We start from the raw sequence: 12,588 nt of genomic DNA, 5'->3' as shown, positions 1-12,588 counted from the left end.
ACAATTGGATCTTAGACGGAGTCCTAGATGTTGAAATTTGGAACGACTCTTGGCACGTTCAAGGACGAACGTACGTTTAAGTGAAGGAGAATGTAATGACTAGACCGGTCGTTTTGAGCTTTAGCGTTTCGTTCAGTAGTTTGAGACTTTGAGTAGCTTCATATGATGTATTATAACTTGTGTGTATGGTCGGTTTTAGTTTTCGAGTGGTTCGGGATTGATTTGGAAGAATGACTCGCGATTTGGAAGCTTTAAGTTAAAAAAGTTAACCAAGGTTTGACTTTTGGGTAAACAGACTTGGAATCTGATTTTGATTATTTCGATAGGTTCGTATGATAATTTTGGACTTGTACATATGTTCAGATTTGGTTTTGGTGATTCCTAGAAAAATTTGACTATATTTCTCGAAAGTTGGAAATTTGAAGAACTTAAGAGTTCATAAGTTTAACCAAGAGTTGACATTGATGTTATTGGACTCTAATTGTGTTAGGTTTTAGTTTTAATGAAGAAAAATAATATAAATGCTTTTGGCGTAGGGACTCAAGGAAATCAACCCAGATCGAAGAGAAGCAATCAATGCTGAAATGAGAAATCAATCAGAGATTGATTGAAGCATTCAAAAGGAAAAGAAGCACTAACGATCCAGCAAGTTAATCAATTAGAGATTGATTGAAGCGGTAAAAAGAAGCATTGAAGATCCGACAATATAATCAATCAGAAGCTATTACTGGAAGGACCCAGATTTAAGGAGCAAATCCAGCGGCTATCAAAACTCAAACATGGGAAGCTGTCAAAGTCCACTCATCAAGGAAGAGTAACGAGAATTAACCTTATTCTTGGAAAGAATCAATTTCTTCAAAGGATCAAATCTCTTGGGTTGGAAAATCTCTTCAGTATGAACGATCTCCTACAAAGTATTTATACGCAACCTTAAGTCCTGGAAAGACATACTTTGATAAAACCAATTACCCTCTCTTTGTTCTACTGCAAACAGAAATTCTAGCTCTACTAGATCTGTTGTGTAACAAGTTAGAGAAGAAAGAGAGAAAAATATTGGTAAGGCATTGTATCAACAAAAGATGAGTGACATAGAAACTGAGTTGTTGGTGTAAACTACACTATTCACTTTGTATTCAAGAAACTCAATCACTGAAAGAGAACTCCCTTGCAACCCAAGGGGATTGGACTAGGATTCATATTGAATCCGAAGCAGTATAAAAACTCCGGTGTCTTTTAGTTCCTGCACTTTACTTCTGCATTTTAATTTTGCACCTCTTAACATCTCGCTATTACATCTAGTCGACTAATCAGAAAACTAGTCAACTTACAATAATAATTTTTAAAATAAGCAATTCAACCCCTGCCCCCCCCCCCTTGTACGATCAAATTGGTGTTCCAAGAATTTGTATATGTCTATATATTTGAATTGAAATTGTGTGTAAAGTTTGAAAGTAATCTGAAGTGTTTAAGTATGATTCAGACACTCTTTTAAAATAATGAAGATTTAACAGCTTAAGAGAAATTCTATTCGGTTTGAGCCTCGATTCTTTGTTGTGATGTTTCCGTAGTTATATTGAGGCTTTAGATAAGTTTAGATAATGCATTTGTAATTTCTGGTATGATTGTATGGGGTCCCGAGGGGCGCGGGTGTGTTTGGGATCATTGATTGAGAAACTTGTTCACTTAAGGATTTGGAGTTTGACCATGGTCAATACCAGGTCAAGATGACCTCTTTCCAGTATTTTGAGTGCGCAATCACGTTCCTAGCGTGTTTTATGATTAAAATGCATATATAGTTTGTGTCCAGGAGGTTCCGATTGAGTTTCGGGTGCTAAAACGAGGATTTTATTATTGTTGGGTTTTTAAATGCCGTTTATGTCCCTGAAATTTTAAGACTTCCTTTAAAACTTCAAACATATCTCCCCCATTTTAAGGCCAAATGGGTTATTCAAAAGGCTATCTGGGGTGTAATCTTGCAAGGATCGTATTAGGCTTATCAAATGTGAGTTTTGAGATCATTTAGGATCTTGTTCGTGTTGAACAACTGTTGCATTTTTTCTTGTTTCGAAATTTAATTGCTTTTTCTCACAAGGGTTTGCAGCTAAGTTTTGGGCAATTTGGAGGGAATTTTCACTACTTGGATTGGGATAAGTATTTTTTACTCGAATTTATTTAAATTTCATGATTCCAACCTTGAATTTAGCGATTGATTGATGAATTGAATTGAAGAAATTGGGAATTTTAATAAAAAATTCTAAATCATAAATTGATGGTTTGAAGACCGATTTGAGGTCGGAATTGGATGAAATTGGTATGTTTGGACTCGCATCAAAATGGTTGTTCAGAATTTGTGAGATTTATCGGGTTCGCAGTGCGAGCCCGGGGTTGACTTTTTGGGTTGATTTTTTTATTTTAGTTAAATATCGAAGCTTTATTATTTGGAATCATTTCCAATGGCTTGTATTTATGATATTAAGTTATTTTGACTAAATTCGATCCGTTCGGAGGTTAATTTGCGCGGGAAGCACTTCTTAGAGTGTTGATTTAGCTTACTTGAGGTTAGTGTCTACCCTAGATTTGTTGGGAGAATTTTTCCTAATAAAACAATATTGATTGCTACAACGGGAGTGATGCATATACAAGGTGACGATTATATATATATGCGTGTGCCAGGGTTATCTATGCTCGGGATAGATTATATGATTCATTGTGCCTTGTAGGACTATGTGATTTTCTTGCCTCATGGTTTATTTGACTTCTATAATAACATGAATATGAATTTCAATGCTAGAAACCATGATTTAGCTTGTCATAACTAGATTAAATTTGACGGATGACCTCTTTGTGAAACTGTTGATTTACGAGCGCAAAACACACACTAAAATATGCTCGCTAGTCGAATATAGTAATTATAATATCGTATCCACAAGGATTGGAGTTAAATAATTATTATCGTAGTTTGTAGCTAGGTTGCTATCCAAGATGATCAACAGTTGAAAATTATGTGATTTAAACTAAATTAACTAAGAGTGTAAGCTACTGGCTAATGACAAACAATGCAAGTAGTAAGCAAAGGAAGATATCAATAGGGAGAAGATAGGGTTGATAGGATAGGTGCAAAATAAATGTTTGGGATATAACTCTAGATAATTCACTTCTAATGTTCAAGTGAGTCTCTCGAATTCACTTGGTTATTAATTCAATTGTTTAGTAGAAACTCCTCTTCCGATTAAGTCTCAACCTCACAAGATGAACCAATTTAAGATCAGTGAAGATATGCACGAATTCGTAATGGATTGGTCTTTAGGAGAACCTCTCTCGATTATCCTCCTAACTAAGTTTAATCAACATTCAACTAGCCTCTTTCGATTACGAAGAAGAATCAATTGAATTCAACTAACAAGATAGAATGCAAAAATATCACAAGTTATGCCTCTCTTGATTACATAAACAAATGAAAATAGATGTAACGGTTAAAAATCCAAAACAATTTCAATACATAAACTAGAGTTATAATCCACAAACAAATATCAATACACCAAATCCACCAAACCCTAACGAGAACCACTCTATGGATATGGAGTAATTCGTCACAATTAAGTTTAAAGTAAAGAAAAATATAAAACAATTCAGACCCTAGTCTTGAGTTGGGATTGAATGATGGATTCCTTGTGCTCTTCCTTCTCCAACTTATCCTTAGCTTCCTTAGGTCTTAGATGTGTCAAAAGTCCCAAAAATACCATTTTCCACATATATATACCAAGTAGGTTCAGGCCCAAATGAAAACACCTTCTCCTACGTGAAATAGGACACTTTTCCGGAGTTGGAAGTGCAGAGCCGTGCCTCCAGTGTGCCGGCTCGTGCACTTGGCCGTGCATTTTACACCCTGTTCTGCCTCCAGCGTGCGGCTGCGCATGTGGGTGGTATTAGTCGGGAATTTCGAAAAATGTCAAACACAAATGTTGTAGCCCTTTTAAATATCTTTCAAACGATATATTGTGGAGCACAAAAGGATATATGAGCGAATGATTATGTGCATTTTACTTGACAATTCGCAGTATATCTGTTGGATTCTTCGTTTCGTTCTTAAAATGCACTATCATCCGTTGATCCCCGAACACGATCCCAACTTAATCCTTGGGCTTTTACTCAGACTTTAAAGCTCCAGAATAGCTTGAATCCATTCCATAATATCTACATAGATCAGAATCACTCCTATAAGGCAAAAAATACACAATTAGTACAAAATACTAGCAATTAAATCTCAAACTCAATTAAACTGCAGTAAATTAGAGAGTAGTTCCACATACAATAAAATTTAAGAACAATCGGGATCTCAAGATACAAATAATTCACTCGCTCTTAGAAACAACATTCATATGCTACAAAAGATGCACCATAGGCTGCCTGTAGTGTACTACTCTAATAATTGAGCTCATTTAGTCAAGTATTAAGTAGGACTTTAACTGGTTGTAATGTAGGCTGCGAGACAGGTAAGATACATTTGGATATAAGAGTGACTACACCTACCTAAGCAATTTAATACATACACTTTACATTTCAAAATCCCACACTTATGTCAAACCATACTTCACCTTCACATAAATATACATTAACTCCCTACTTCTTTAAGCACAATTCATCAAGAGTTACCACTTATCAATGAATATTTTTACAACAGTACAACTATTTTTTTCTTTTCTTACTCAAGTGGCTCTTACTTTTTTACAACATTGCACCTTTCTCTTTATTTCAATAGTTCCACTCAAAAGCCAACCAACACCCCATACTTCAACTTTTACAAAGTTCATAACAAATTCAAGTGCTCATGAGAGGTACGTGGTTCAAATAGATGGTCAATTCAAACAAATGGATAAGGCTTGTAATGCGATTGCCAAAGAAGCATGATTACATGCTCAAAAGGGGTTAACTAAGATACATAACAATTAGGTTGGTAAAACATATATCTGACTCAATAAAGAAATACCTGTATCACTTCCAAGACTGAATACAACTTCTATTTCGCTTTGTAAACACACGTGACAAGTTCTAGACGTCAAATGCAATAGACAGAATAACACAAAACTCACACACACATGGAACATGACTCACTCAGGATTGGCCTCGTCAAGACACTCTAGTCAAAGCAATTAAACAAAGTTAAGATCATACAAACTAAGGCACTTATCTAAGAGTCAAAAACTGAGCCTAAGTGTCACAACTAAAGCACTTACTATTCTCAAGGAATAACAAGATCAAAAGATATTGCTTTAATTCACACCATAGCACAAGGTTTCCTACTACTAAAAAAAATAAAAACTATCTACACCCAGTTCAAACAAAATCCTTGGAAAAGAATCGCGGCCCAAAGAAAAATCAAGGGGAAATTATTACACTACCTACAAAAGAAAATATTTTTGTCTTTTTTCATCGACTTTAATCCCTCAAGAAACCTTTCGAACGATATCCATCGTCGGGGAAAATCAAAAATTTTAATTTTTTATGGTTTTTCAATTTTTTTTCAAGCTGCTAAAAAACAAAAACTAACACATATACATACAACATACAATTATCCCCCACCCCACACAAGTTGTGCCATGTCCCCATGACATATAATTAAAAAGCATAAGGTAGAGGAAACTTCCCTGAATTTCTAGTCGGGATCTAAATCAAAGTCGGATCCATTCCACGCGCCTGAACTAGTGCACACATCCATACAGACAGCTTTTTCTCAGCCTTCTTGGGGTACACCCGACACTTATCTCTCTCAATAACAATAGCCTTCTCTTTCACACCCTTCACCTTCCACTCAACACTTGCAGTTGTCTTCTCCCTTTTCACTCCAATTGCTACATTCATCTCAAAAGTCACAGTCTCCTCACCCTCTAAGCATGAGTTTTCTATCATGTATATCCAGTATAGCTCTACATATTGCTAAAAATGATCTTCCTACGATAAGGGGGACCTCCTTGTTCTCCTCTATATTCACAACTATGAGATCTAGAGGAAATACGAACTTATCCACTCGCACCAAAATATCTTCTACTATGACCTCGGGTGTTATGATTGTTTGTTCTGCCAACTGCAAAGATATTGGCACCGACCTTATATCTCAAATCTCCTTCTCCTATTTCCTGTAAAATGTCTAGTGGCATTAGATTAATTGAGGCACCAGAATGACATAAATATTTATCAAAATTTAGAGTGCCTAAAGAGCAATGTATGGTAAAACTCCCTGGATCTCCACACTTTTGTAGGAGTTTATTTTGTAAGATTGCGCTTCAATACTTTGTAAGCTTGACCACCTTGGTCTCTTCTATCTTCCTCTTCTTTGTAAGAATATCCTTCAAGAACTTTGCATAAACTGGCATTTGTGAGAGAACTTCAGTGAATGGCAGATTTACATTAACCTGTCTCAACATATCTAGAAATCCCTCAAACTGTTTGTCCAGCTTTTCTCTATATAACTTTTGGGGAAAAGGTAGAGCAGGCATATGCTCGCTCTCATTATGTTCCTCCCTTCTGGATGTTTCCTCCTTCATCTTTTTCTCAGTGCCCTTTTTGCCTTTCTTCTTCTTACCATCTTCAATTTTCAACTCCTTCCCAATTTCTTTTACAGGCGCAGCTTCTATTTGAATTGGAGTGGGATGTCTCAACACTTTTCCGCTTCTCAAGATCACATCATTTACCGTTTCTTTGGGATTCTTCTCAGTATCAGCTGGAAGAGTACCTAGGACTCTCTCAGAAAATATATTTGCAATTTTTCCCACTTGTCTCTCTAAATTACTCAAACCTGTCCCAAGTTCTTTGATAGCTTTCCTATGAGCATCTAGCCTCTCATCTGTCTTGATAATGAAAGAATTCATTAGATCTTCTAACCTAGATTGATTTGATTGTTGAGGCTGAAATTGCAACCTCGGCTGATTCATAAAACCAGGAGCTCCTTAAAATATGGAGTTATTTCGTTGCCATGCATTTGCTGTACCCCTAGGTGAACTCCATGAAAAACTGGGGTGCTTCTAACCCATTGCATTGAAGCTGTAATTACTCACCATTAACTTCCTCCATGGTAGGTTGACACTTGTGAGTAGGGTGTCCTCTTCAACATATATCACATGCTACATGTGGCTCATTATGTATAGAAGCTACGGTTAGCTTCCATATTTCCTTTGTCATGGCATCAAGTTGTACCTGCACATATGTGTTAGTATCAACTTAGTGAACACCAGTTGATTTTCTTCTTTCATCAATCTCAGAGGGCCACTGATTTACATCTTCAGATAACTCATCTAGAATAATGACAATCTCCTCTGGAGTCTTTTTCATCAACGAGCCTCCAGCTTCATTACTTAATGTTCTGTGTGAGGCCGTGTCAAACCATCCCAAAAGTCCTGGAGTTGTATCCAGAGTTCAATTCCACTATGTTGACACTTTCGCATAATCTCCCTAAACCTCTTCAATCCTTCAAACACAGTTTTAGTCTTCTTCTGGTAGAAGTTATAGATTTCTCTTCTAAACTTGCCCGTCTTAGCTGAGGAGAAATATTTAGTAAGAAATTTTCTGGTCATCTCCTCCCATGTTCTGATTGATCCCTGAGGCAAGCTTCGAAGCCAGTGCTTTGCATTATCTTTGAGAGTGGAGGGGAATGCCCTTATATAAACTGCTTCTTATGAAACACCATTGTACTGAAAGGTGTTCATTATCTGCTCAAAGTCCATTAGATGATTGTTTGGATCTTCGTTCATCTTTCATCTGAAGACATAGCTGATTTGGAGGGTTTCGAGCAACCTTTGCTTCAACTAGAAATTATTGGCTGCAACTGGAGGAGGTCTCACACTGGATAAACCTTGATTTAGACTGGTCTAGCATAATCACCAATTTGTTTCCCTTGCCTGGGAGCTATGTTTCCGAATTGGTCTACACCCAAGGGCTGATTCTGAGCCATTCTTTGACCCTTTCTTCCTTATAAGCAATTTGTGCATCTCTAAGTGTTGCTTCTTTAGCACCCCTTGCAGCTTTTTCTTTGAGTTGGGCTACCTCCCTCGCATCCAAATCTATATTATCATCATCTCCAGCCATATTTTCTTTGGTTGAGGATTGCCAACCTTCTCTATATTCTCTGAGAGATTTCGTTCCTTTCTCATCTATGGCAGTTGTTTTTCGATTTCTGGTTCGTATGGTTGCACTTCTTTCCTAGGAGATCGAGTCATGCACCAATCTAACATGAAGCCTACTCAAAGTTAAAGAACACCAAACGTAAAAAGAGAAACATAAAATAAAAAGAAAAATTCCTGAATTAGCACTACAAACTATTTCAAACACTATTGATTGCCAATCCCCGACAACGGTGCCAAAATTTGATGAACGCAAAACACACACTAAAATATGCTTGCTAGTCGAATATATTAATTATAATATCGTATCCACAAGGATTAGAGTTAAACAATTATTATCGTAGTTTGTAGCTAGATTGTTATCCAAGATGATCAACAGTTGAAAATTATGTGATTTAAACTAAATTAACTAAGAGTCTAAGCTATTGACTAATGACAAACAACGCAAGTAGTAAGCAAAGGAAGATATCAATGGGGAGAAAATAGGGTTGATAGGATAGGTTCAAGATAAATATTTGTGATATAACTCTAAATAATTCACTTCTAATGTTCAAGTGAGTCTGTCGAATTTACTTGGTTATTAATTTAACTATTTAGTATAAACTCCTCTCCCGATTAAGTCTCAACCTCACAAGATGATCGGGGAAGATATGCACGAATTCGTAGTGGATTGGTCTTTAGGAGAACCTCTCTCAATTATCCTCCTAACTAAGTTTAATCAACAATTCAACTAGCCTCTTTCGATTACGAAGAAGAATTTGAATTCAACTAACAAGATAGAATGCAAAAACATCACAAGTTATGCCTCTCTCGATTACATAAACAAATGAATATATATGCAAAGGTTAAAAAATCCAAAACGATTTCAATACATAAACTAGAGTTATAATCCACAAACAAATATCAATACACCAAATTCATAAAACCCTAACGAAAACTACTCCATGGATATGGGGTAATTCATCACAATTAAGTTTAAAGTAAAGAAAAATATAAAACAATCCAAACCCTTGTCTTGAGTTGGGATTGAATGATGGATTTCTTGTGCTCTTCCTTCTCCAACTTCTCCTTAGCTTCCTTAGGTCTTAGATGTGTCAAAAGTCCCAAAATACCATTTTCTATGTATATATACCAAGTAGGGTCGGGCCCAAACAAAAATGCCTTCTCCTACGCGAAATAGGACACTTTTTCGGAGTTGTACGTGCGTGGTCACGCACCTAGGAGTGTCCTCGCGCACTTGGCCTTGCATTTTACACCCTGTTCTGCCTCCAGTGCGCGCCGAGTGTGCGACTAGTGCGTGGTCGCGCACGTGGGTGGTATCAGTTGGGAATTTGAGAAAATGTCAAACACAAAAGTTCTAGCCCTTTTAAATAGCTTTCCAATGATATATTGTGGAGACAAACGGATATCTTAGAAAAAGGTTACGTGCATTTTACTAGACAATGCGCATTATGCCTGCTCGATTCTTTGTTTCGTTCTTAAAATGCACTATCATCTGTTGATCCCCGAACATGATCCCAACTTAATCCTTGGGCTTTTACTCAGACTTCAAAGCTCCAGAATAGCTTGAATTTATTCTATAACATCTACATAGATTTGAATCACTCCTATAAGGCATAAAATACAAAATTAGTGCAAAACACCAGCGATTAAAGCTCAAACTCAATTAAAGTACAGTAAATTAGAGTGCAATAAGTAACTAAACACGAGATTATAGCCTACCAAAATTAATGTGCTAAATTTGGTTTTCACTATACCAAATCAAAAAATACATATCTATGATTGTAATTTTGATGTACTTGGGTTTCATACTTATGTTGAAAAACATGTTTGAGCTTTGTCGAGATACTTGAACAATAAGGTTCTTGAGGTTTATTGAATTATTTATTGGTTCGAGAGCTGTGATTGATATTCACGTGGTATATTTGCTTAACCACTCTTCTTGATGCTATCAATGCTTCCTACCTTGCTTGAATTGATATACATGTGCTTGGTGAGGAAGAGTATAAAGTATGAAGGGTGATAATGTGCTATTGCATATATATTATCATGTGAGGAAGAGTGTAAAGCATGAAGGGTGATATTGTGCCATTGCGTATACATTTATGTCTCTATTCCAAGTTGTCATTGTTGCACCTATGCTTTCTATGTGACTTGCTATTGTTGTCACGTCTTTGCCTCCTACCTTAATTGTTATTATTTTATCCATGTTTTTTTATGAATTTATCTGGTCAAAATCATGTTTTATGTCTTGTTTGTTATATTTACACCTATGCCTTTCCTCGTTTGTTGTGCTCTTATCTAAATCTTCTACTTTGCTTGATAATGAAATTTATGTTCTCCCACCTTAATTGCTACCATTACTTTTGTGCTTTCCGCTCTACCTATTAGCATTGTCTGTATGCTCTGCCTTGTTCGATATTGCTACCTGTATATTTTCCACTTTATTATTACTATTATTGGCATTTCTTTTACCTGGTTGGTATTGTTTTACATATGCTTGATGAGGAAGAGATAAATGCACGAAGGGTGTTGTCGTGCCAATTGATTTGGCATACATTCATTTATTTGGTGAGGATGAGATAAATGCATGAAGGGTGTTGTCGTGTCATTTGACTTGATATCTTGAACACATTCCTCATACTATAAAGATTCTTAGATTTATTATGTTGTTTGGTGTTTACCGTTTTAAGAAAAGGATGGGTTGTGATATTGAGAAAACTGACCATGATTTCTTTTAGTAATCATTTACTATTTCGTATATTTGTTCTTGTACTCTCCTCTGTTATTTCTATAATCTGACTGAATATGTTATGTTAGTGAGTATTTTCTAACTAAAAAATTTAGCCACTACTTCACCAAGGTTAGTCAAGATACTTATTAAGTACATGGGGTCGGTTGTACTCAGACTACACTTCTACACCTTGCGTGCAGATATTTAGCAAGGGGAAGCTACAGAGTTCGTGGGCCTAGCATTGAAGACGTATAAGCACTCCAGATACAAGCTACCATTTCTTTGCGGTAGTTTAGGATTTACATTTTTATTTATATAAATTTGAAACAGATGATGTATCTTTCCTCAAAATGAAATTGTAATCTTATTTGTAGTCGCTCATGACTTGTACTATCAGTCCTTGGAAGTTGTATATAATTCAGTTATTTCATTCTTGTTGTTATTGATCTTTCACTCGAGTTACCTTATTCCGTGTTAGGCTTGCCTAGAACCAGGTTAGGTGTCATCACGACTAGGTGGATATATGGGTCGTGACAGATTCTTTCGTGGGTCAACAAACATTGTAAATTGGACAATAATAATATACATTGGCAAAGTGATAATTAGTTGATAGATTCCATGTCTCGGTTTCGAAATTGATGATACTCCTTTATAAAAGCTTATAAGTTTTAATGTGTAAATACTGCGGATGAATTTCGTATCCGACACATAAAATAAATGAATTAGCAAAAATCTAAAGGAAATAATCAATAGATTAAATTGTTAGTAATTTAATTTGATTGATCGGTATCTGAACATTAACACTGGGAGTTACATAAGGTTTTAAGGAAGAATTTTGAGATTGAAATAAGGAGTGCAATTATGAATTTTTAGTAGATTAATTTATAATTTATTATGGTAAATATTAATTTTAAAAATTCAAAATTAATTAAATAATAGGAAATATTATGAATTAAATTCCTTGCTCCCTACTATGACTAAGTTATAGGAAATAAAGGGAATCCTTTTCTTGGTGTAAAAGATTACCCAACATATCTTGAAAAAGGGTTCTGCCCATAAAAACGTGTCTATATATGCTTGGGCTTTTCCTTCATGGGCCTAGCCGAAAATTTGGTGCTTTTTTGTTGTTTGTGAATATTATTTGAGTAACACAATAGAAGACTGTAGAATGCTCGGAGATCGTGATTATACTGGTGGTGGTGTTTCGATTGAATTGCTCTGGAACTGGAGACTAACACAATAGACCTGCTTCGTTCACGCTTTGAAAGATAACTCGTATAAACAGAGGCGGATTCAGGATTTAAATCATATGGGTTCAACTCTTAAGGTTTTTAACATTGAATTCATTGTACTTTTAAAGTTATGGGTTCATATCCACTATTTTTGAAATTTTAGTGAACTTTTACATATAAATTTTTACACCGCGTCGAAAGTTGTGGGTTCAGTTGAACCCGTTCGTTGCTAACTACATCCGCCTCTACGTATAAACTCCGTATGTGCTAGTTGTTTAATTTACACATAATTTCGATACTGGAATTGTTTCCGCAACATTATATAATCCAACAACTAATTCTATAATTGAATGTACAACTACGTTTTTTTTAATACGACTAATCATAATTCAGCTGGAAGCATCTCGACATTCTAATGACATTTAACATATTCTTATTTTTAAGTATTAAGTAATATTGAACAAAACTATAAGTAAGACCCTTTAGTCGAAGACGATTGTCAAATTCA

Source organism: Nicotiana sylvestris, chromosome 5 (assembly GCF_000393655.2).
Source record: "Nicotiana sylvestris chromosome 5, ASM39365v2, whole genome shotgun sequence".
Taxonomy (NCBI): Eukaryota; Viridiplantae; Streptophyta; class Magnoliopsida; order Solanales; family Solanaceae; genus Nicotiana; species Nicotiana sylvestris.
This window is presented reverse-complemented; position numbering follows the sequence as displayed.